Below are 27,917 nucleotides of genomic sequence, written 5' to 3'. Positions count from 1 at the left end.
AGGAGACCAAGCACAATTAGTAAAAGGTAAGCGCACTAACTTTTGTGGACAAAGTTCCGGAATTTTATCAAGAGACGTCGTTAATTGGTCACAAAGAGGTGTCATTCTTTGGCCATGAAGAGTAAGTCTTATGCAAGGTGAACATCATGTTCGTTTAGTATTCAAATGAAGTGCAAAAAGTAGTTCACTAAATTTTGGAGCATATCAAAAAATTCAACCGAGTTTTTGTTTGATAATTTGCTGCAATGACAGGGTACATTGCTTCGTGCGAGGAAATCAGTAGCATCATAGTAAGTGGCACACAGGTGGCATGCACCAGAGATTGAAAGGTTTATGTCGAAAGCATTGTGATTTTTTTTCTCTGCAAGAAAAAAAAATTATGATTTTTATTTACAGTTCAACTTGCAATGGGGAAAAAATACTATGCAAGTTTTGGTTGCCAACTGAGTGGCGACAAACATGAGAAAAGACGATTGGATTACAAACGGAAAGAAGTCGTCATATCAGGTAAATGTACCTGCACATGAAGCTGTTGTGGCAGTTGGAAACAGATTTGGTACCCAATGATAACCACCTATTCCAACATCTAAGGAGCCGAGTCCCGACCACCAACACCACCACCACCACCACCACCACCACCACCACCACCACGCTAGCTCGAGACAGTTGCATCCCCTGGCTGTTGTCCTCTAGATGAACAACGTTGTTATTCCCGCCAAGGATAGGTTCGGAAATCTTACAGCCACACTTGGGGAATGGAATCTCCTCACTGGAAAAATGCACAAAGTATACGGACATAAAACGGATAGTGACGTACAATTGGTGCATTTATATCGAAAATACCCTTCTTCTGTGAAGGCAAGAAATCGTATCCTTACCGACAAACTACCTACACACACGTACATACACCGCAAGCCACTGTACAGTGCGTGGCGGAGGGTACCCAGTATCACTTCTTGTCATTTCCAGGCTGTTTCACTTGCAAACAGAGGGAGCTGAAAACGACAATTTGCTTGCATATGAGCCCGAATTTCACCTGTCTTAACTACATGATTCTTACGCAACATGTATATTTGGCAGGACTAGAATCGTTCTGCAGTCAGTTTCAAATTCCAGTTCCCTACATTTCCTCATAAGTTTCTCGAAAAGAACGTCGCCTTCTCTCCAGTGATTCCTGTTTGAGTTCCCGAAGAATCTCTAATATTCTTGTGTTGTTCAAACCTACCCGCAACGAATGAGCAAACCGCTTCTGAACTGCTTTGATATCTTCCTTTAATCTGACCTGGTGCAGATCACAGACACTAACAGTATTCAAGAGCAGGCTGCATCAGTGCCCTGTATGTCGTCTCCTTTACAGATGAACCACACTTTCCCAAAAATTTTCCCAATAAACCGAAGTTGACCATTCGCTTTTCCTGCCACAATCCTCACGTGCTCATTCCATTTCACGTACCTTTGCAACGTTATGCAGAGATATTTAAATGACGTGACTGTGTGAAGCAGAGCACTACTCACGCTATATCTTAACATTATGAGGTTTTTTTTTTTCATACTCATCTGCATTAACGTACACTTTCCTACTTTAGAACGAGCTGCCATACGTCATACCAACTAGAAATTTTGGCCAAGTCATCATCATCCATCATCATACAGTCATCCTCAACACCCTCCCATGCTCCAAAGCATCAGCAGTAAACAGTATATTGCTGCTCCCTGTCCGCCATATCATTTGTGTGTATAGACAACAACAGCGGCCCTATCTTGCTTTCCTGGAGCACTGCTAACGTTAACCTTGTCTCTGATGAACACTCGCCGTCGAGAACAATGTACTGGGCTCTTTTACTTACGAAGTCTTCGTGCCACTCGCATACCTAGGAACCTATTACACATGCTCTGACCGTTAACAGTCTATCAGTAATGTTTCTAGAATCCTGTACTCGTTCCTTTCACCAAACGTGAGATTCTGTACAAAACTGAGGTTGCGTGTGAAAACTTACTTGACGTCAGACATACGAAAAGTCCTTCTCTGAATGAATTAGCAAATCTTACAAATGTATATCACAACACACGAGCGGACAAGCTTACAAGGGGAGGTTCCCATCTGAATCTAAATCTAAGACAGATGGCGAACATGACAGAAGGGAACTATGGATGACTCCCGTTCTCGACCAGAACTGCCTCACTATAAGTAACCAAGCACCTAAATTTTCATCCTCTTGTTCTCTTGTCAAGTCTCCGAATAAACACCATAAATGTATTTTTGGATTTCGCAGACGTTTGCAGCTTGCTTACACACTAGCGAGCCTTGCTTACTCCAGCCCACAAAATCGCCGCTTTGCAGTAAACAAAGATGTAAACAGCATGTTTCGAGCCTTCCACAGTGCCATCCATTTATATGAATTAATCTACTGCTCGATTTGTCAGGTTTTCTCCACACAAGCCATCGACAGTTCACTTCCGCGTGTTCAGATGAGTCATTTCCAATTCGTGCACAATATTTCGACGACCGACATGATCGTCCGCTCCCAGTGTCACGAGTTTAGTCGTCTCACGTCCTCGCCACCCCGACACAACCCTATGAAAATGATCTGGTCGGTCGTCAAAATATCTTACACAAAACGGATTGGCGGAACACACAGAAGCATATCGTTAACTGTCTGTATGTAAACGGCGTGCAGGTCCTCAACACGACAAACCTCGAGAGGCCCTCAGGGAGATCGCTTATGAGGGGCAGCGTACGCTAGGAATGGCTCTGTGATGTTACACCGACGCTTTGATTAAACGGATACTTCAGTTACAATAAAAGGTATTTCGAGGCTTAAGAAGTGCAACCAGCCGATGAGCAACCAAGTTATTTCCAAGCCATTCTGATGAAGAAAACAAATTGGTTCTTCCTTTAGGATGACAGTTCTCATATCAAAGTGACAAAAAATCGAGGTGTTTTGGTGGATCTGGACCACCACGCATGTGTCTGTGGTAATAGACTTTATCTAAACCCTTATGGGGATCCATAGTCCTGTTTCTCTTTGACTGTGTGTGCTCGGGTGGGGGGGGGGGGGGGAGGAGGAGGGGAGGGGAGACACAGTGAGGAGGAAATCTTATGACACCCATTCGCTCACTCCCACCTCACGTTGACACACACAACCACTCGATCTCACAGGCCTTTCATACAACAGAGCAGGTGAAAGATGCTACACCTGGGAACAGAAGTAAAACTACAGAAGCTGAAAGAAAGGTACGAGCAATGCGTCTGGCTGACCAGTTACAAAAATCGTGGGTGAGGCAATCGCCCAGATAACACGTTAAGAACAACTCCCTAAATTTTTTGGAGAGAAGTCGAGCAGATCTCTGAACCTTAAAACGCTTGCCACATTCGTTTGCATGTTGCTTGAAATAGAGGGCACGTCTGTCAGGAAATCCGCTGCTGCCCTCTCCTCTGAAAGTAAAACACAGTCTAATAAAATGTGGTGGACGGTGATCTGTATGCCACAAGCAGCTCATGTCGGAGGGTCCTCTCGCCTGAGCAAGAATTCATGCGACAGAGGTGTGGCCTGTGTGTAGACAAGTAAGGAGAACCTCGTCCCGCCTGTGTGGATGGAAGGTGGTACACTGTGGCCACATAGTGGTCTTCACCATGAGCAGCTTGTCAGCTATCAGTTCCTACCACTCCTCTTTCCGTCGATGCACGACTCTTCACCTCAGCAGTGAGACAATAGCATGCAAGGGGAATGACGCACGAAACTAACCAAGGACTACAACACGACGACTCCTCGGCTGCTACAGCCGCTCTTTCGTTCCCCACAATACCCGTGTGCCCTGGCGCCCAGCAGTGTGTCTTCCTTTTCCAGGCTTTGTGGCCAGAGGAAGGAGTTCTGGACATCCTGGAATACTTTATCAGTTGGATACAAGCATTGTAGAGACTGAAGGCAACTCAGGGGGAAGGGGGGTTGAAACATGAGGAATTTAGCAGGCATGGCACATCTCGTCTCGTACAAGGCCCTAAGGATCATGGAAATTTGCTATCGAATACAGTGAACTCTGGAGACAACCGAATTTAGAGGACAAACTGTGGGAAAACGGAGGAACAAAAAGAGTCCCTCTGTTTAGGCACTTAAAGTCCAGTCAGGCTTGCATGTAAACCCTGTAAAACTGGAGCAGACATATCTCACACGCTCCCCAAAACCTGTGTCAAAGAAACTTTAAAATGTTTAGTGTCTTCTGGGAACTTGCCTTCAGGTGTGGTAACCACAATAGTGTGGAGTCAAAAATGAGGCATAGAAACTGCACAGGCTTTAAAAGCGAGAATGGTGTTCCACATATGCAGTTCAAGTAAATTAAAAATACGACATGGAAACACACACACACACACACACACACACACACACACACACACACACACACACACACACACTATTCTCTGCAGAAAATGTAAAGGCGGTGTTTGCAGCCCGCTCCTAATCAATCAATCCTTTCTACTTTCACTTGCAACTGACGATTTGCTGTTGCAATACCGAAGGAGGAACAGAACACTGCAAAATCATTCACAAATAACGAACATTGTATGGCACTCCTTACCATACATATGATACTGTTTATGGATATGGCGAAGATGGTAGCAATTACAACACTGCCTTGAGTGACATCCTCCTGCTCGAAACTATTCGACAACATGTTAACGACTTGGAACTGAAAAAAAAGTGCTTCAATAAAAACGACCGCATAAAGGAAGGGAGACCACCACAGAAGCCCTATTGGTGGGGCTGCCTTACAACATGGTGTCTCCAAGACGTGTCGTATATTTTTCTGATAAAGAATGAGGCTATTTGCACAGGAAACCCTGCTGTATAGCGGTGTCTTGCAGGGTCTCGTTGCCGACAATGGATAGCTATCTCCTGAATCGACACTGAGAGCGACTTACGAGCTGCCTTGTATCTAACACCCAGACCAGACCACCGTTAACCATTCGCTCCAAGGTCTTGCCTATACAGCTCGTTAAGTCGACGCTCCAGTAACCACTAGGAAACGTTTGGTACTTTCCCGGTTTGAGAAGAGGCACCAAAATTCCCTCCTTCCATTTGCTGGGAAAGTTGCTTGTCTGCCTTATCAAATTAGACCACTTCGGAGGACTTCCTTTGACGCTGGTTGCAAGTTTTGCAGCATGCTGTACGGGTTTCGTCGTGACTGGGCACGGTATCACAAGCTGCGAACAGTGCACTGTCCAACTCTCTCACGCAAAGCAGGCAATTTTAGACCTCTTAATTGCCAGACCTTGTGTCCAACTCAGCGTTTTCCATGGTGTAGCGGTAACGACAGAACGTTGTATCCCGGCTGACAGTGGCACTAGTCAGCGCAAATTGCTCTGCCATTGTCTGAAAAAATGTCTCCAGATGATGTCACAGCCCTGCAGAAGTCACAGTAGCAGTTAGCTCCGCCACTATCACAGACCCAGGCAGCACATAGCAACCCTAATTGTGAACATAGGAGACACTGTACTTCTTCAGCAGTGAGGCTGAGGACTACACTCAAGATCACGTACCACAACGAATACCTATTGAGTTAAGTAAACTTTCCATTCTTATGAATGAGAAACCCACTTAATGTGTGTGTGTGTGTGTGTGTGTGTGTGTGTGTGTGTGTGTGTGTGTGTGTGTGTGTGTGTGTGTGTTATTGGAAGAGTATACCAGCCGCCAAACAACCTCTCCTTGCTCCTCCTTAGTCTAGCCGACATGAACGTCAGACTATTTCCTTCCTGTCTCCATTAGCAGCCACTTCCTTGACGTCTATTTTTGTTTATCTTGGGTAGGTTTCGGAGCCACAACCACCAAGGTGGTAGAGGCAGTGCTGGATGGTGGGCCAGTTCAAACCTTTGGAGGTTCAGGGAGTTCTGCAACATTGGTAACTGCTGCCTTGTCTGGCGTTCTGGGAGGAGGTATGGGCTACGAAGTAACTCCAGCACCCAAGTGCATTGAAAAAAAAACAGCTGGTAGTAGTAGTATTAGCAATAGGGATCTTCATTCATGTAGCAGCATCGGTTTTCCGGTTTGGATGTTGAGAACTGAAGTAAGGGAGGCAGCTGCATAGCCTTATAGATCTTTTTGGCTTCACCATATGGGAGGCACTTTGATGTTTTTATCTTCTGCATCTTCCTTTCTTCAAGGGAGACACTGCAATCCATACTCCAGACCGGGAGATCCCCGGAGAAATTTACAAACTTCCAAAGAGATGAACAAAAGACTCCTTTAAGGGCAGTCTTACAGCATTTGCCCCAAGTGGCGTCTCCCTTTCAGGAACAGTAGTTAGTCCCAAGTGCTGGTATTTAAAACGGCGCATTGTGTTCAAGGGAAAAAAAATCCACACATCTAGACTAAGGAATACTGCCTTAACATACTCTGGAAGTTTCGTGCTGTTGATAGTCAGTGTAAAAGAGTGATTGCACTGTATCACCACACACCCATTCAATTAGGTTTATCACACCAACAATACCTTCCTGGCCTCACCCACTCTGCAGTTCATTTTCAATTGCATACTCTACAGGGCATTGTGCTGGATGTCGTTCACTTGTTGGGAACTAGACGTTTCTACCAACAGCGTCCCATTTGGTTAGCGTTTGACAGATTTTAAGTTCCAGCAAAACCCTCCAAACATCTTTATACGCAGAATAGTGGAACTTTATCAAAGCTACTCTTTGCATTTAACTATTGCAAACACATTCAGACAACCAGCATGCATTCTGTTACTGTTAACAGAGCCTGTTGGACTGGCTGGATGAACCCTGTTATTAGACTGGGTGTTGGTACCTACCAATGGCCCATCGATTCCACTGGAGGGGGAAGAGAAGAATTGGAAGGCTCCATCTCGGTCCCAGGAAGAACTAGTTAAATAAAAGTCTCTAGATAGAGCCCTGTGTGCCTAGGCAGACTTTATACAACTGAGGCAGAGCAGATCCCTCAGAGGTTGCCCGATAATGACTATTCCATCTCCACAGCCGCGCATCTCTTTGGCACACAGCCCACCTCAAGACTGAGGCGCTATTTATAGAGGTTTTCACCATCCTCACAACGTGTGTGGTCAAGCCAAGATCCCATTACCTGTGATACACCACATTCCACCATCGTGCTGTGAGATGAGAATAATCGAGCAGCACTAGTCAAATAGTGCATACAACAACAGTTACGAGAATATGTGGACAGTGTAGGTGAAGCAGAATTACTCTCCAAGCAAAACAATATTATTTACTTTGATACATATTTTGAGATTCTGTTAGGGTGTGTTGCTGCAAGGATGCTGAGAATGTCAAAATGTGTAATTTACACCTTAGAAAATCCCGGATGGGGCAACAATATGAGATAGGATAGATTACAACTCACCACATGGAAGAGATGTTGAGCATCAACCAAGGGCATTGTAAGAACACAGAACTTAATCCTCCATAAAATGATGAAAAAGAAAAACCATGCACACACACGGGAGGGTAGTAAGGCCTAAACGCGGTGAACAGCTATCTCAGCTGATGTGGCTGTACACACGAAATGTGTCATGGGGATGGAGGGCAGTATGAGGAAAGGGTGGTGTAGGATGCTGCAGTGCTGCCTATGGGAGGAAGCACATATAGTGTTGTGACAGGACGGTTGGATGGGGAAAGGGGGAAGGGTTGGGGAGAGTAGCAGAAAAGTTGAAAAAACTGTACAGGTGCACTGGGGGGGGGGGGGCGACAGTAGGCATGTGCAGAGCTGGAATGGGAGCAGGCGTTGGGACAGAAGCAGGTGTAGATGAGGCCCTAAAAGTGACAGCGCAGTGACTGTCGAAGTCTAGCACATCAGGTCAGGCAGCCATCTCAAACTGGACGGTCCAGCTGCCTCTCAGCCACAGTCTAGCAGTGGCCATTCACAGTGACAAACTGCTCGTCAGAGGAGGTGCTCACGTAGAATGCGGTACAGTGTCTCGTTTTTGGGCGAAAAAACAACCGGGGTCATATGCGCACACGTCAAAACTATAGAACACGAAGACAGAGGTGTTAAAAATGACTAAATGTCAATCCCAATTGACATAATAGAAGACAGTGAAAAACAGGGGCGTGGAGAAAGAGCTACTAAAGTCACCATACAAAACGGAGGTCCAAAACTAAAAATTAAATGCCTTTCGTCATATCGCTTTCACGGACAGAAAGTAAATCGCGGTCCACAGCCCACACGTCAATTGCTAAAACGGTCGATAAATCAGACAGCAAGTGGGAACATAAACGGTTAAGAAATGGACTTTCAGCCGGGAGGAAGCGAACAGTTAAAATTTGGGCGCAGTGTAACAAGTAGTGGGGGAGCGCCACTTATAAAATGACGATGGCTAAAAAGACAGTGCCCAATACGCAACCGAGTTAAAATGACTTCCTCCAGGCGGCAGAGCCGAGAGGAGGTCGCCCATGCCACTGGGAGAAGCTTAATAATCTTGAGCTTATTCCTTTAAGGAAGGACCAATGGCGATGCCGAAGGGACGCTACCTCCTGATGGACAGCAACACTGTGATCACTGGAGGGAATATAGAAACTAGTGGGCTGAGGTAAGAGGACTGCAGCCTTGGCAGCAGCGTCAGCAGCCTCGTTTCCTGGCAGACCGACATGACCAGGAATCCACAAAATTCACAGTGGCTCCAACACGAGTGATAAAGTTGCACTAAGGGATGGGGGGTGTAAAACGCACAGAGACTTTGAAGGGCGCCTAGTGTGTGCGAGCACGACAATTTAATAGTCTGTGACGCCAGATGTGCTCTGTGGCCTGATACAAGGCGAAGAGCTCGGCTGTAAATACTGAGCAGTGTGTCGGAAACCGACAACTAAAGACGTGAGTGCCAATGACGAAGGCACATCTGACCCTACAGTCAGTCAGAGCCATCAGTGTACACAAATGTACTACCGCGAAATTCCGTGCGAAACTAACGAAACTGAAGGCGACAGAGTAAGGCTGGAGTAGTGTCCTTACGAAGTCAATGAAGGCAGAGGTTAACAAGGGCCACTTCACGAAGTGAAATTGGCGAAGCATTCACACCCACTGGGGAAGTTGCAGGTAGTTTGAAATTAAGCTGCCGAAGCAAGCGCCGGAAACGGACTCCAGGAGGTAACAGGGAAGATGGATGTGCCCCGTACTGGCGATCGAAGTAAGCATCGAACGAGGAGGCATAGCATGGGTGGACACGCATGGCAGACAAACAGCATGCCTGAGGAGAAAGTCATGAAGGTAGGACAGTGGTAGTTCAGCAGCTTCAGCATACAGGCTCTCACTTGGGGTAGTGTAAAAGGCGCCAGTGGGCAAATGGATAACATGATGGCGGATGTGTTGAGATGGCGTAAGAGGCTGGACGTGCAGATGCAAAAACAAAGCACCCACAGTCGAGTTTCGGATGGAAAATGGATCGCTACAAACGGAGGTTCGATCAGCATGCCAGGAGGTACCATTGAGGACACGTAGGACATTGAGGAACCGCGTAACACTGGCTGCCAAGTAAGACACATGAGAGGACCAAGAGTTTCCTAGCGAGCATGAGCATCATGAATTTCGTAGTTTCAACTAACGGAAGGGCAACATGCCCAAAATGTAAAGATGGTAGGAGAAACCATTTGCGCCGCCAGAAATTCATACCGACGGGTTTGTCAGTGGAAAAACAAACTATTGTAAGTGCTCCAGGAGTACAGACGATCGAGACGTCGTCGATGACGCCGCTCAGTGACAGGTCCGTGAGAACTGGAATAGAAGGCAAAGAGGGAGCCGAAGATGTCCGGTGGGCGACAGGCCATTATAGGGTAAATGGCGATAGGTAATAGGATGATGCTCAGGAGAGAACCCTGAGGCACACCGTCTTCCTGGATAAAGGTGTCCTACAAGGCAGAACCCACATGCACCTTGAAAACTCTGCCTTCTAAAAATGCCCGCAGGAAATGGGGCAGGCAGCCACGGAAGCCCCACATGTGAAGAGTTCTCCAGCAGATGTTGTAGGCCTTCTCCAAATAGAAAAACACGGCCAAAGTCTGGGTTTTCCGCAGAAAACCATTCATGACACGGGTGGACAAACTAACAAGATGGTCAACTGCAGAACGCCACACTCTAAATCCACACCGTGCAGTCGTTAGTAAATAATGACACTCGAGCCGGGCGTGATTCATACGTCACCTTGCAAATATTGTCAGTGGGAGAAATAGGGCGTAAGCTAGAGGGAAGGTTTTTATTCTTACTGGTCTTAGGTATGAGGGTGACAGTGGCTTAATGGCAATGGCTAGGAAACGTGCCCTCTGCCCAGATGCGGTTGTACATGTTAAGTAGGAAACGCCTGCCTACAAGAGAGAGGTGCTGCAAGATCTGAATTTGCACAACACTGGCCCTGGGGCAGAGGATCGGGATGAGCTGAGAGCACGATCTTGCTCCCTTATAGTAAAGGCGGCATTGTAGCACTCACTATTCTGAGAAGGGAAAGGTATCGCCAGAGCCTCCTTCGCTCATTTCTGGTGGAGGAAGGCAAAGTGATAGTGGTAAGAGCTCAAAAGGTCGGCAAAATGGCGACCCAAAGTATTTGAGATAGCAATAGGGTCCATGATGATATCGTCTGCTACTTTCAGGCTAGAAATTGGCAAATGGATCTTGGTCCCAGACAGTCGTTTGAAGTTGGCCCACATGACAGAAGAAGAGGTGGAACCGTTAAAAGAACTAATGAATGCAATCCAGCTAGCTTTTTTGCTTTCCCGAAAAACGCGACGACACTTTGCATGCATCTGTTTTTAATGAATGCAGTTTGTCATCATAGGATGGCAGTAAAAGAGTGGAGAGAACATCTCCGTGCGCGAATTGCGCCGCGGCATGCCTCAGTCCACTAAGGGACTGGGACACGACGTGGTGAAGAGTAATTGCGAGGAATGGAATGTTCTGCAGCAGTAAGGATAACATTTGTGAGATATTCCACCTGGTCATCACAGCTGGGGAAATACTGTTCTTTGGAGGTCGCCAGGGAGGAGTAAATCGCCAGTCCGGCTTAGTAAGATACCATTTCGGTGTGCACACAGGTCAGGTAGGAGTCAGCAGACTGATAGCACATGGGAAATGGACGCTCAAGTAGGCGTTACAAAGAGTGGACCACACAAGACGATGGGAGAGCTGGAAAGTGCAGAAGTATAGGTCCATATGAGAATATGTGTGGGAGGAGTCAGAAAGGAATGTGGGTGCTCCACTGTTAAGGCAGAAGAGGTAGAGTTGGTTAAGAAGGTCAGTCAAGAGGGAACCTCTCCGATAGGTTCTGGGAGAACCACAAAGGGGATGGTGTTCATTAAAGTCGCCGAGTAGCAGAAATGTAGGAGGTAGTTGCCCAATAAGCTGAAGGAAGTTTGCCCTGGTGACATCAAATGACTAAGGGATGTAAACGTTACAGGGGGAAAAAGTCAGGTGAGGAAGATAAAGGGGAATTGCAACAGCTTGAAGATGGGTAGACTACGAACGTCATCCCCTACGAGCAGCATGACAGCCCAATGAGATTGATTGCCGACCCCAGGGGGAAGGTCAAAACGGCCCAGGAAGGAATATCAAAGCTTTAAGTGGTTGAGAGAGTGCGATTTCGTTTGCTGAAGGCAGCGTAAAAGGGGATGCTGCGATGCTAAAAGCTGCCGTAAATCATCTTTTTGGGACCAAAGGCCACGAACGTTCGAGTGGAGGAGAGTCACGATGTGGACGAGATGGAGTGTCACCTCGGTGGCTGCCGAGTGTCAGCCTGCGAAGAGTCACTGCTTCAGGGCACAAATGCAGGAGGATCCCGCTCCATGGGGTGCACAGAAGCATTGGCTTGCTTGTGCTGTCGGTCTATGGAGTTCAACGCAGAAAAACGGTTGGTGGTGCGCACAGGCAACACTCAGGCCAGCTAGGCTAAGGTGTCACATAGCAATACTGTCGAAGAGGATCGCAGAGTTGGCGGAGTGGAAGATCGTTTGCCTTTGGTGGACTGCTTCAAGCCTTTCTGGTTAGCAAAGGGACAGTTGGGTGTTGTTGGGCTGGAGGGATGTAGGAAGTCTCCATGGGAGTACTACTCCTGCCCTTTCTGGCCTACCAGTTGTGTAACTGGTGGCTTCGCCCCTTGAGCTGAAAGTTTGATGTCTTGTTGCACATCTGGACGGGGGGATGGCGATGCTACCATGACACTGGGCTATTTCACAACCTCAGAGCTGAATTTGAGGTCGCATGTCTGTGTGGGCATGTCCTTCATGAATCTAGACGTACTAAGAACAGAACTATAGGTACCAGACGGGAGAACACACTATTTGCGACTAACCAATAACTTGCGAGTGACTGGGTAAGGTACTTTTTGCCTTACACAGATCTCTTGGGCAGCCCACGCATCAAGGAACACAGGAAAATACAGAGAGGCGGCGGCACGGCCGCCATTGCACTTGATACAGCGGAGAGAAGGAGGCAGACGATTGCCCTCATGCACATCCCTACAACAGATTACACACTTGGCTGGGTGTCGACATTAGGTTCTAGTGTGGTTAAAACGAAGACACTGGTAGCAGCACATCAGGTTCGAAATGTACTGTCTGTTATAATTTCATAGCCTGCTTTGATCTTGGACAGAAACACCACTATATCAAAAGTGATAAAAATAGTGCAGGTGGGCATTAGAGAGGAGCCTACCATTTTTATAACCCGATGGATGGAAATGACACACTGATCAGAGAGATAAGATTGGATTTCAGCCTCAGTTAAACAGTCAAGCAGCCTAGTGTAATTAAAGCCTCAGGAAGAATTCAGAGGTCCAAGGGCCTCGACACAAACAGGGTTGCTGTGGAGAAGTGAGGTGGTAAGTGGTTGTTGCGATTGAGAATCAGAAGCAGCAGGGCTCAAAATTGCATCAACACCTTTCTGAACAGTAAACGGATTTACCACGGCGAAGGACTGACTGTCTTCAGTATAAGAGACCATGAGGAACCGTGGTGCGGTTGGAAGGGATTTTGAATCGTTAGCCTCATACCGTTTACGTTTCATAGACGTCAGCGAGAAAATCCCCCAAGATTGCCAGCATCTCCGGTGGCACGCTCCTTCACAAATGGGGGCACCTGCCCTAGGTGACTGTTCGCACCTCCCCAACACCTGACGGAGGAATCATACGGCAATTTGGGAAGTTGCAGCTCAGGCAATCATCCCTCTCTGGGCCTGGCCTGTACCATGGGGTACGTGCCAACTCTACCTGCTGACACGGGGCTGAAAATTACGCGTTACCCACTCACCTGTTACATATCAGACGCGTGAGCCAGCCTGTGGGAGTGCACAGGGAGGAAGAAGAAAACGAGGACCCTCGAACACCCAAGCGGAGGAACGAGAGGAGAAGGTAAACAAAGAAAGGAAAAGGAAACGAACAGATAATGCGGAACATTCCCAGTAATACCCCAGACATGTTCCGCAAGGGAGGGGAAAAAGAATAGCGAGAGGACATACATGCAGCACAGAAGGGAGAAAATGCTGCAAAGGCTGGGGCCCCACGGTAGCCGAGCACGAACCCGCCAAAAAGTGGCAAGCCCCACTGGGGGGTGCGGCACAATGGTTGGAGCCGAGTCAGTAGACTGTGTGGCCACGTTCACGGGTGGCCCTGCCTCTGACACTGTAGGAGATACCCACGATGAGACAAAAATAGGTGACAGTGGTAAGACAGACGGGACAGGTCTCACATCTATGTATGTTCAACTGATACGTGATGTGTAGCAAGGAGTAGGGTGTTGTGTTCAAATAGGGAAGGATGCCGATACTGCTTAGGTCGGGTGTGAATTGGAATGCTGCTGTTGAAGACGTGGGAAATATTTCACATTTTCAGGCACTATGAGAAGTAGTCGAAACTTTGGAAATCAAAGGCTGTACAGTCACATCCGCATACAAACCACCGGACGTTGATCTCAAAATCAATCTAGCAGATAACTTTTATAGTCAACACACGCAAATAGTGACTGGTGACTTCAACTGTCACAGCACCACGTGGGGGCTATGAGCATGATGATGAGAACGGTATTACAATAATGGGCGGAAGGCAACCATCTGAGCCTTATACATGACCCTAAGCAAACTGCATCTTTCATCAGTGGCAGATGGAAAAGCAGATACAACCCCGATCTGATATTTTGCAGCGAGAACATCTCACAACAGTGCATAAAACCTGTCTGCAATCCTACTCAACGCAGCAGTTAGACCACAGACAGTTCCGTTCAGAAGGAGGTTAAACTTCAGGAAAGCCAACTGGCCGAAGTTTACAGAAACGCTGGACGCTGCAATTCCCAATACTGAACCTTCACCTGACTCATATGACACTTTTGTGCGGGCTGTAAAGAGGTGCTCCAGAATTGCAATTCCTCGGGGTTGTCGAACATCATACATTCCTGGTCTAACTTCAGAACTCACTGCCCAATTTACAGAGTATAAGGTGCTATTCTAAGAAGATCCATTCGACGAGACAATGCTACTGGCTGGGAAGAAACTTATTGCATCTCTGAAAGAATCCAAAAGGAATTCTTGGGTTAAAACGACGGAAGAACTTGATCTCATCAGAAACAGTCATAAAGCGTGGAGATTATTGAGACGCCTCAATAATGGCCCAACCAGATCCACATCACACTGCAGCATTACTGCAGATCAGATAGCAAACCAACTGCTCATGAATGGAAAAGGAAGCCATAGAATCAAAGTTCCGAAAGTACAGCAAGAGGTCCAAGAACAAACGAGGAACCTGACTCTCCCATTCCAGATATCTGAATTAAACAAGGCTACTAAGGAGAGCAAAACTGGTAAAGCATCCTGTGTAGATGACTTCCGTATGGAGCAACTCAAGATTTTCGGTCCAGAAACAAGAAAGTGAATCCTGCAGCTTTTCAACAACTGCATGAACCAGTGCCATATACCAAAGATCTGGCGAAAGAGCAGGGTGATAGCTCTTCTGAAACGTGGAAAGGAAGCAAATCATCCCAAGAATTTCAGAACAGTTAGCCTTTTGTGTCACCCTTATAAACTGTTCGAACATATGATTCTGAATAGAATCCTACCAGTAATAGACCCTATTCTCATACCTGAACAAGGAGGATTTCGACCAAACAGAAGCTGCACAGGGCAACTTTTGAATCTGACTCAGTTTATAGGGAATGGCTTTGAAACCCGTCAAGTAACTGATGTGGTCTTCGTGGATCTCACAGCAGCGTATGATACTGTCCATCATCGGTTACTCCATGCAAAATTATACAATATGATCAAGAACGCCCACCTCGTTAGACTACTCAGCACCCTCCTCCAAAACCGCAGGTTTTTTTGTTGAATTTCAAGGACAACACAGTCGCTGGAGAGCGCAGAAAAATGGTCTGCCTCAGGGAAGCGTCTTGGCTCTACTTCTCTTCAACATTTATACCAACGACCAGCCATTGACCCCAGGCATAAAGAGATTCTTATATGCAGATGACCTAGTCCTTGCTACACAGAGCTCATGCTTTGAAAGAGTAGAAAGAAACCTGACAACAGCACTTAGAACATTGTGAAACTATTACAATCGGAACCAACTCAGACCAAACCCTTCGAAGACACAAGTGTGTTCCTTTCATTTAAGGAACAGGGAAGCTAATCGTGAGCTACAGATTGCATGGTCAGGCATCCAACTACATCATCATCATCATCATCATCATCATCATCATCATCATCATCATAATATACCTAAATACTTGGGAGTCTCGATAGATCTCTGACATTCAAAACTCACTGCAAGAACACTAAAATTAAAATCTCCGCTCGAAACAACCTAATTCGCAAAGTAGCGGGGACACAGTGGGAATCATCCACAAACTATTCGCTGTTCTGCAATGGCACTGTGCTGTTCTACTGCTGAATATGCTTCTCCAGTCTGGTGCAGGTCATCTCATGCCAGACAAGTAGACATTGCTCTCAACGAAACCTGCAGGTTGATCACAGGTTGCTTAAGACCTACCTAAACTGATATGCTCTACTGCCTGGCTGGAATAGCGCCACCATGGGTACACAGAACAGTGGTTGCTAACAAGGAGAGACTGAAAGTGGAACAGGACAGTGCCCATCCACTGCACGGACATAATCCACCACAGCAACGGCTGAGATCGAGAAAGAGCTTCCAGAGGAAAGAGCTTCCAGAGAACATCCGAGAAGCTCACCATTTCACCAGAGAAGGCAAGGCTGGAGTTATAGAAGAAGTCGACGCCTCACCTGCAGACGCCAGAAGCTGAAGAACTACCACCTGGACGCAACAAGAGCTGGCTGGTATGGAAATCTTTAAACAGATTACAGACAGGAATCAGACGATCCAGAGACAACCTGAAGAGATGGGGCTTCATAACAGAAGATACGTCCTGTGATTGTGGACAAGAACAAACCACAAGCCACATGCTCCAGTGCCTTTTGTGCCCTACATCCTGTTCGAAGATTGATCTCCTGCAAGCCACTCCAAGCGCCTTGGAGGTTGCAAAGTACTGGGCACATGTAATATAAATACAATATTTACTGACGTGTGTGACTAGTGTAGGTGTTTGTTTGCAGCCAAGACAAGATTTTAGAAAAGTAAGCAACAGAATCAAAATTGAATGAAGAATGGACAGAGCGAGTTCTGTTATAATGTTGTTACGTAAATTCTTCAAAAGAAGGAACTTAATGATAAGTACTGACTTATCTAGGAGAAAGGTTCCAAGACAGGGTTTGACAGTATAAAAGTCTAGCGTACAATTTTTGCTATTGTACGTTCAGAGACAAGTATTTATGGGATACGCTGAAGCTTTTTCCTAGTAAAAAAACGTAATAAAATCAATATGGAAAAGGAAAGAAAAACTAAATAAGTATTCAACTTGCGCCATTTATACAGACACATTTCTGGTATAGGAAGTAACACTGCTATGCGGTAGTACAGAATCTACTGTATTTCTACAGTAGATCGGTTTTCCATTTCCATATTCTGTAGCTGTTAGTCAGCCTATGTAGTGGAATTAACATGCAGGCAGTTTTCACAAAACGTAGATCTCACATCCTTAACCATAAAGTTAGTAACAGTAAATTACTCAATTTTAAGGAAACATACCGGAAGATATTTGTTCAAAACAGCGAAACTGCGACATCAAGGAGTGTAAAGGGCAGATCAAGAATGTTGGTTGTTTCGTTGGTTGATTGGGGATGGGCTGGAGTGGCAGGAGGGGACCAAAAAGCAACGTCATCAGTCCTGAGATCTAAGGCGGCGGAAATAGGGAGAGACAACACAAAGGACAGTCAGTCAGTCAAGGGGAAGGTGAAATGGGCAAAGAAAGAGGTTAAAGGTATGAAAGGGCAGCAGGGAGAGGAAAGATCAGGATGGGGTGGGAGCAAACAGAGAGAGCAGGACCGTCACAGATACGCAATGCGCTTTGGGGCATCAGCTCCACCATTCATACCATATCATACACCACACCATACCATACAGAACACCGTAGCATGCGCAATACCATGATCGTGACAATGTGGGCAACACCACGAGAAGATCAAAAAAGGGGAATCAAAATGGCAGAGAAACCAGGCAAAATGCAGGGGAAAAAGGGGAGAAGAACCCGGCCACTGTGGAGACAAGGCCAACAGCTCCATAAGCAATGTGAACGCTAACTAATGGCCTCCAGTTCCAGACGAATATTCCATGATTTGAACAACGGAAGAGACCATTTTCGCGAAGAAAACCGAGGACAGATGTTACCATATGAGGATCATCTGCTAACACGCAGGACAAGGAAGGTTGGAGGGGATATGTAGTAAGAAGGGCCGAAACACAGGGGCAATCCAGCAAAATATGGATCACGGTGGTGGGGAGGCCCCGCAACTACAAGGTGAGGAGGATTGGGAGCTGGGCTCACTGCTGGGTAAGAAACTACGGGTCAACCTAGTATGGCCAATACGAAATGGCAGAGGGTGGAAGACGCCCAATGGGAGAGTTGAACGAGAGAATGCCATGTGGAGCTACCCCAGGGAAGGAAGGGGGAGAGGTATCGACGCCATAGGTACTAGGAGGGAGTTATTCCCCAAATGGTTTATCTCACGCTACAGAGAGAAAATTTATAAGTGGAGGTCAAACTCCAAAGAGGGACCAGAAACACTAAACAAGGAAGGATCAAAAAGAAAAAGCAATGGCAACAAAACTGGAAGGAACACAGAAAACCAGATGGCTGGCCAGGTCAACATACTGTAGGTATGAAAACTAAGGGGCGGTCAGAGGGGCCAGAGGGGCCAGAGTGGGAGGAGTTACGACAGGGAGGAAAGGAGGATAAATGCAGAGCGGTAAGGAAGAAAGGGCTGGTATAACTATGGGTCCTGTGTAAGCCATGCATGAACTTATGGTAGAACCCCAAGCCTCAGGGAGGGGGGAGGGGAGACCAAATATGGAAAACGTGTTTAATGAACAAGAACTAAGTACACACATCAAAATAGATTTGCACCACCTTGGTTCCTAGAGTTCCGGAACATGTACAAAAAATTGGAAGAGAGATCAACATAAACATCATTCCCCCCATTTTATTGCTCATGAAAACTACACATTGCATGTTGTACCACCATACAGCGAGACCTTCAGAGGTGGTAGTTCAGATTGCTGTGCACACTGGTACCTCTAATACCTAATAGCACGTCCTCTTGCACTGATTCATGCCTGCCTTCGTCGTGTCATACTATCCACAACTTCATCACAGCACTGTTGGTCCAGATTGTCCCATTCCTCAATGGCGATTTGGCGTAGATCCCTCAGAGTGGTTGGTGGGTCACGTCGTCCATAAACAGCCCTTTTGAATCTATCCCAGCCATGTTAGATAGGGTTCATTTCTGGAAAATATGCTGCCACTCTAGTCGAGCGATGTCGTTATCCTGAAGGAAGTCATTCACAAGACGTGCACGATGGGGGCGCGCATTGTCGTCCATGAAGACGACCGCCTTGGCAATATGCTGCAGATATGGTTGCACTGTCGGTCGGAGGATGGCATTCACGTATTGTACAGTAATTACAGTGCCTTCCATGACCACCAGCGGCGTACGTTGGCCCCACATAACGCCACCCCAAAACAGCAGGGAGCCGCCACCTTGCTGCACTGCCTTGTCAGTGAGTCTAAGGCGTTCAGCCTGACCGGGTTGCCTACAAACAGGTCTCCAACGATTGTCTCTAAGGCATACGGGACACTTATGAGTGAAGAGAACGTGATGCCAATCCTGAGCAGTCCATTCTGCATGTTGTTGGGCCCATCTGTACCGCACTGCATGGTGTCGTGGTTGCATAGATGGACCTAGCCATGGACTTTGGGAGTGAAGTTGCGCATTATGCAGCCTACTGGACACAGTTTGAGTCTTAACACGATGTCCTGTGGCTGCACAAAAAGCATTACTGAACATGGCGTTGCTCTCAGGGTTCCTCCGAGCCATAATCCGTAGGTAGCGGTCATCCTCTGCCCTTGGGCGGCCTGATCGAGGCATGTCATCGACAGTTCTTGTCTCTCTCTCTCTCTCTCTCTCTCTCTCTCTCTCTCTCCATCTCGTCCATGCCCAAACAACATTGCTTTGGTTCATTCTGAGACGCCTGGACACTTCCCTTGTTGAGAGCCCTTCCTGGCACAAAGTAACAATGTGGAAGCGAGCAAAGCGCAGTATTGACTGTCTGGACATGGCTAACCTACACACAACATGTACCTCCTTCCTGGTGGAATGACTAGAATTGATCGGTTGTCGGGCCCCCTCTGTGTAACAGGTGTTGCTCATGCATGGTTCTTTACATCTTTGGGTGGGTTTAGTGATATCCCTGAACAGTCAGACTGTCTGTAATACAACATCCACAGTCAACGTCTAATTCCAGGAGTTCTGGGAACTGCGGTGATGCAGAACTTTTTTATGTGTGTACATCGACAATAAGATAAAATATTAGCAACCTATAAATACTGTCAAGTATTTTTGCTTTTATAAGTATTGTAGATAACAGACCATACATAAAAGACACCGAAAATACCTTTAACATCTGTGTGTCCTACCACTATGTTTTTCATTTTTCAACGTAACTCATTGACAAAGAAGGTCAAGTGAAAAAATGTGAGACAACTTACACTTTTGAGCAATATGATACGATTTCCTAGCAATTATGAAGAAAATACAAAAGTACATTTTCCAAGAAATTAACCATGTAAAAGAAATACAATCACTAAAAACTTAAATACAAAGTAATGATGTTCCACAAATGCGAGAGAAGATGCCATGCACTATTTTGAAGATTGTGATATACAGATTCATTTTCCAAAATCTTTGGAAATTCTACACAATGAGGTAAATGTAACCAATCATCAATGTAAAATTACATTTTCAGTTAGTTTCATTGAGCAATATCAATTCTGCATATTTTAGTTGTTAAATATCCCCCCGCCCCCCCCCCCCCCCCGAAAGTGACTGAATAATCTACAAAAACACTTACCTCCTCTGCTAACGCCAAGGGCAACATCGTTTGTCTTCTCGACCTTTTATGTGTATGGAACTGTAAGAAATGAATGAGCACACATTGTACAACGTAATAATGTAATTTACTAGTAATGTCACAAACATAATTAACCACAACACTAAGAATATCCCTGGTGCTAATAAAACAGGATTTCGTTTCTAAAATGTCTGAAATTTTTTCATATTAAGGCATATATAACAAATTCTAATTCTAAGTCTGTTTGTTTGCAGGATTTCACAGGCAAAGCGCCCTCTTACAAAGTCAAGAAACTGAAATATCACAGGATCCGTCGCTTGAACTAAGCCCTAGCTGCTCAGTCCTCAAAATGTTAATATGCATTTCCTTTTATTGCTCATCTTAATACCGGAGGAAAACTCATTTCAAAACGAAAACCACCATAAAATATAACTTCAGTGGCAAAATGAGGTGGAACTTTTGTTACAATTAATGAACTATTTACTGACATGTAAAAATTATGCTACAGTACACAGGAATCTGGTTCCTTGAGTCATCATTTAATTACAAAAATGTTATGCACTTATGATACTGAAAATTCTATCCCCAAAAAGTGTCACATGTGAGTGAAATAAGCTTTGTCTGGGGACAGGATAGCAGCGTATGTTCCAAATTTAAAGGGACAGGCATCTACAGAGAACAGGATCTAAGGGGACGCGATTTAAAGGGCAACAGTATAGCAATGCATGTTTCAGGGAAGATAATCTTACCACTTATTGAACATCCAGCGTCAGATTACCCACTTCGCCAATTTATATTCAAGATAACTCCCCTTCTAACAGGAAACCACTGGGATTTTATCAAGGTCATCCACGGGAACTAACCGCATTCCTTAGGCAATTGTACGAGTTATATTCAAGATCATGACGTAACTCGATGAAGGTTATTTGATATATTCTTAAAACTCGCATGTAACCACTCCACGTCTCTCAGCCAATTGGAGCACAATAAAATAGTAGGAAACCAAGGTGGACTAATATGATCCGAGCTCACCTTCGTCCCCCCCACCCTCCCCCTCATTATAACCCTTAATAACTAAGTCGACTGTGTAGGCTTTTCCATTCGAAGTCTGAGCATTACTGGGAAGAAACTCATGTTTGCTGCAACTAATAATTATCTAGCGGCAGGGTTTGAATGTAACTATTATAGTCCCTACAATAAACTAACCAACAGATTATAAACAATTTTGTTTTTGTAATACATTTTTACTGTCTTTTGCTTATTAATATTTTTCATTTTTATTTACAATGGTATGTATTTGATGTACACACAATGCGTCTATTTACTACACTATGTGATCAAAAGCATCCGGCCAACCCCAGAAACGTATTTTTCATATTAGGTGCGTTGTGCTGCAACCTACTGCCAGGTACGCCATATCACCTATCTCAGTAGCCATTAGACATAGTGAGAGAGCAGAATGGGGCGCTCCACGGAACTCACGGACTTCGAACATGGTCAGGCGATTGGGTGCCACGTGTGTACACGAGATTTCCAGACTCAAACATCCCTAGGTCAACTTTTTACGATGTAACAGTAAAGTAGAAATGGGAAGGGACACGTACAGCACAAAAGCGCACAGGCCGACCTCGCCTGACTGACAGACACCACCAACAATTGAAGTGGGTCGTAATGTGTAACAGGCAGACATCTATCCAGACCATCACACCAGAATTCCAAAATGCATCAGGATCCAATGCAAGTACTATGACAGTTAGACAGGATTTGAGAAAACTTGGATTTCATGGTTGAGCAGCTGCTCATAAGCCACACATCACGCTGGTAAATGCCAAACGACACCTCACTTGGTTTAAAGGGAGTAAAAATTGGACGATTGAACAGTGGGAAAACGATGTGATGAGTGATGAGTCACGGTACACAATGTGGCGATCCGATGGCAGGGTGCGGGTATGGCGAATGCCCAGTGAACGTCATCTTCCAGCGTGTTTAATGCCAACTGTAAAATTCGGAGGCTGTGTTGTTATGGTGTGGTCGTGTATTTCATGGAGAGAGCGTGCACGCCTTGTTTCGCGTACCACTATCACTGGACAGGCCTACATTGATGTTTCAAGCACCTTGTTGCTTCCCACTGTTGAAGAGCAGTTTGGGGATGGTGAGTGCGTATTTCAACTTGATCTAGCACTTGTTCCTAAGCCACGGCCTGTGGCACAGTGGTTACACGACAACAACGTCCCTGTAATGGACTGTTCTGCACAGAGTCCTGACCTGAATCCTATAGAAACCTTTGGGATATTTTGGAACGCCGACTTCGTGCCAGGCCTCACCGATCGACATCGATGCCTCTCCTCAGTGCAGCACTCCATGAATAACGGGCTCCCATTTCCCAAGAAACCTTCCAGCGCCTGAATGGAGAAGCTCTCATCAAGGCTAAGGGTGGGCCAACACCATATTAAATTCCAGCATTGCCAATCGAGGGCGCCAAGAACTTTCACGTGACTTTCAGCCATATGTCTGGATACTTTTGATCACATAGTGTCATTTGTTAATCTGCACAGATGAACCGTATGTTATGATGCAGCAGCCCTCATGAAATCTCTATATACTGACCGTTTATGGAGCCGCACCAATGCCATAAAGCAGGCACACTAATTCTCTATCGAGATAACATTTGAGACCACACTATGCACACCATTAGCCCGCCACTGGGCGGCATCTGCATCTACACAGTACTCGCATATGTTTGATATGAGTGCCAACAAACTCCACATTCTGTGATCCATTCACTTCATCATTGATTACGCCAATAACCTACTTGTTTTCTGGTATTATTTCAAAAGGATTATTAGCTGTGTGTCCAGAAGTTCTCAGTTCTTCAGGAGTATCTAATTGTTTCACATGGATCCCTGTCTTTAACCCAGTAGATTAAACTGACTACATCCATACAATTTAACTTGGGATTGACGAAGTTTGGCTTCGCAAACTCATACTGAAAGCGGTACATGTGGAGTTTGGAGAGGTCCACAACACACATACCAATCTAGACAGCCTTCATGGACTGCATTGGAATCTAGGACATCTCTACAGTCTTTCATTAACATGGAAATCCATGACAACATTGCTCGGAGTAGTTTTTGCGCGTGATTCAAACATTCCATACCAAATCTGTGGCATTACTTAATGTTTCTACAGGGCAGAATACGAGGTGCATTCAAGTTCTAAGGCCTCTGATTTTTTTTTCTCTGGACTGGAAAGAGATAGAAACATGCGCATTGTTTTAAAATGAGGCAGCGTTCATTGTCAATACGTCCCAGAGATGGCAGCACCGTAAGGCAGATACAATTTTATCCCCAGCGGCGAGAATGATAACTGTTTTAAATACTTAAAATGGTGACTTTTCCTTACTTTAACAGCGTGCAATCATTCGTTTTCAGAATTTGGTGGTGTGAAACGAACTGAAATTCATCGACAGTTGAAGGAGACATGTGGTGATGGAGTTATGGACGTGTCGAAAGTGCGTTCATGGGTGCGACAGTTTAATGAAGGCAGAACATCATGTGACAACAAATCGAAACAACCTCGGGCTCCCACAAGCCGGTCTGACGACATGATCAAGAAAGTGGAGAGAATTGTTTTGGGGGATCGCCGAATGACTGTTGAACAGATCACCTCCAGAGTTGGCATTTCTGTGGGTTCTGTGCACACAATCCTGCATGATGACCTGAAAATGCGAAAAGTGTCATCCAGGTGGGTGCCACGAATGCTGATGTATGACCACATGGCTGCCCATGTGGCATGTTGCCAAGCAATGTTGACGCGCAACGACAGCATGAATGGGACTTTCTTTTCGTCGGTTGTGACAATGGATGAGACGTGGATGGCATTTTTCAATCCAGAAACAAAGCGCCAGTCAGCTCAATGGAAGCACACAGATTCACTGCCACCAAAAAAATTTCGGGTAACCGTCAGTGCTGAAAAAATGATGGTGTCCATGTTCTGGGAAAGCGAGGGCGTAATCCTCACCCATTGCGTTCCAAAGGGCACTACGGTAACAGGTGCATCCTACGAAAATGTTTTGAAGAAGAAATTCCTTCATGCACTGCAACAAAAACGTCCGGGAAGGGCTGCACGTGTGCTGTTTCACCAATACAACGCACCCGCACATCGAGCTAACGTTACGCAACAGTTTCTTCGTGATAACAACTTTGAAGTGATTCCTCATGCTCCCTACTCACCTGACCTGGCTCCTAGTGACTTTTGGCTTTTTCCAACAATGAAAGACACTCTCCATGGCCGCACATTCACCAGCCGTGTTGCTATTGCCTCAGCGATTTTCCAGTGGTCAAAACAGACTCCTAAAGAAGCCTTCGCCGATGCCATGGAATCATGGCGTCAGCATTGTGAAAAATGTGTACGTCTGCAGGGCGATTACGTCGAGAAGTAACGCCAGTTTCATCGGAAAAAAAATCGGAGGTCTTAGAACTTGAATGCACCTCGTATAATGCTCTTTGTTCCCCAGCCGTGTCCAGAGAGCCCACTCCCACAAAAGGGCTCCATCCCAAAGTTAATATATTGGCACCTGACTTCATCATGCAAATGGGCGAGATACGCCAGTTCTAAGGCCAAGATCTTTCTTTCACCAGCATCCCCACCTGGTTCACGGATATTATCCTTTAGTCTGGCAGTTTCTCCTTCACACATTCATTGGGGCCCTGGAAATGGCTGGCTCTGCTGTGCGGCGAACCAACAGAGGTGGTTTACATCTAGGTAAATGATTTTAGATAAATCATTATATCGCCTGTACTACTCGTCACTCATCCATGAGTTACTCATCTTTGCGTACTGTGCAGTCACTACGAAAGTTTCCCATGAATTCTGCGTTCATAGAAGAGCAAGATGTCAACACCAGTCAACTGTTCAATGCTGACATATTCCGTTCAATGCTGACATATTGCGTGTACTGAATCCCACGAAAGACCTGGCATGAAGAAACAGAAAGCAGAACTACTCTAAAATGTACGTGAGGAAGCGTACAATGCTATTAGTCTATAATCTAGCATATTCTCCTAAACAATGGACGCTAAACTCCAGACGAAGATTCCCATCTTGCTCATCCTCCACTTCCATTATTGCAGTGCCCATTAGCATACCGGACAGTGTGGTTATGTCAGGCAATGCCGTTTCATAGAGTGTCTCCAACAAATCCAGGACCTTCTTTATCACAAACTGAAACCTTGCATCATTGCAATATGTAGTCTGGTGATATGCATGACTTCCTGAGGCGAAGACTCTGAAGAGAGACGTTCACGAGGCAAAGTGGTTCCACGAATTAAAGCAATATATTTGATGTGGTTCTCTTGGAAGATGAAATATTCTTTCCATTGGTAGCAGGAATGAGTAACCCTATCACCTTTCAACCCAGAATCAACCAAGTGTTGAACGAGTAAGTGGGCATCACGCCTACTCAAATTGTGAAAGAGGATGGAGACGAGCTTTTTTTTTGTGGGGTTTAAGGGCGTTCAACTGCTGAGGTCATTAGCGCCCAGTCACTGTTGTTAGAGCACATGGAATCTAGTAAAACTCAAGGGGAAGGGGGGGACACCAGAAGGACCTGACAAGGATGCAGATAAAATAAGTAAAAAGGTTAAATGTCTTTGGATAAGCCAGTTAAAGTTATAAGACGCAGAACACGAGCAGCTGCTCGAGCGTAATCAGCTAAAACATCTGGTAAAGTAGATGGCAGGGACAGGACAACACGAAATTGAATAAAACAGGGACACGACAATAAAACATGGCACACTGTTAATGCCTGGCCACAAGGGCACTGCGGGGCTCGGTCACCGGAGAGCAGGTAGCGGTGGCTAAACCGGCAATGCCCAATCCGCAACCTGGTCAGAAGGACTTCCTCTCGCCGAGATGGTCGGGAGGAGGTTGTCCAAGCAGTTGGGAGTGGTTTGACTGCCCGGAGCTTGTTTTCTTGGAGGGATGACCAAGCATCCCACCACAACGACACAAGCCTCTTACATACATCCCCACGAACATCAGACGATGGGACACAATGGGAGGCTGGCCGAGGCAGGAGGACTGCAGCCTTGGCTGCAGCATCCGCAGCCTCATTCCCAGGCACTCTTACATGTCTGGGAACCCACAGAAAGCTGACAGGAGAACCATTAGCAGCGAAAGAATGGAGGGACTGCTGTATCCGTTGAATCAAGGGATGGACCGGATAGGGAGCTCCAAGGCTCTGAAGAGCACTGAGTGAGTCAGAGCAGAGTATGTACGATGAATGGCGGTGGCGGCGGGCATACTGAACGGCCTGATCGAGAGCAAAAAGCTCGGCCGTAAAGCTGGAACATTGGTCGAGGAGCCGGTATTTAAAGGTGGCGGCCCCGACGACAAAGGCACAGCCAACACCATCGTCAGTTTTGGAGCCATCGGTGTAAATAAAGGTGTGACCGGCAAGTCGAGCACGAAGTTCGACAAACCATGAGCAATACACTGCAGCCGGAGTACCCTCCTTCGGGAGTGAGCTGAGGTCGAGAGAAATATGAACCAGAGCCTGGAGCCAAGGTGGTGTCGGGCTCTCACCCTCTCTGAAGGTGGTAGGGAGGGCAAAATCCAATTGTCGAAGCAGGCGACGGAAGCGGACTCCGGGGGGCAGCAGGGCAGAGACATACAACCCGTACTGACGGTCGAGAGAATCAGCGAAGAAGGACTGGTAAGCGGGGTGGTCGGGCATAGACAACAGCCGGCAGGCATACCGACACAGCAGTACGTCGCGCCGGAAGGTCAATGGTAACTCGGCAGCTTCAGCATAAAGACTCTCGACAGGACTAGTGTAGAAGGCTCCAGTCGCAAGATGTATCCCCCGATGGTGGATGGAGTTGAGCCGGCGTAAGAGGGATGGCCGAGCGGACGAGTAGACGAAGCTCCCATAATCCAGCTTTGATCGGACTATGGACCGATACAAGTGAAGCAGGACAGTGTGATCCGCTCCCCAAGATGAACCGCTAAGCACTCTGAGGACATTAAGGGAATGTGTACAACGGGCCGCCAAATAAGAGACATGTGGAGACCAACACAGTTTCCTGTCCAACGTGAGCCCTAGAAACTTAGTTGTTTCCACGAATGGGAGAACAATGGGACCGAGATGTAAGGATGGCGGAAGGAACGCTTTATATCGCCAAAAGTTGATACAAACCGTCTTCTCTTCAGAGAACCGGAAGCCATTTGCCACGCTCCATGAGTAGAGGCTATCTAGACAACGCTGAAGGCAGCGCTCCAGGAGACATGTTCTCTGGGCACTGCAGTAGATCGCAAAGTCATCGACAAAGAGAGAGCCGGAGACATTAGGTGGAATGCAATCCATAATTGGATTGATCGCTATGGCAAAAAGGGCTACGCTCAAGACGGAGCCCTGAGGCACTCCGTTCTCCTGGAGGAAGACGTCGGACAAT

Source organism: Schistocerca serialis, chromosome 5, assembly GCF_023864345.2.
Source record: "Schistocerca serialis cubense isolate TAMUIC-IGC-003099 chromosome 5, iqSchSeri2.2, whole genome shotgun sequence".
NCBI lineage: Eukaryota > Metazoa > Arthropoda > Insecta > Orthoptera > Acrididae > Schistocerca > Schistocerca serialis.
The sequence above is the reverse complement of the archived record's forward strand: the minus strand, read 5'-3'. Positions refer to the sequence as shown.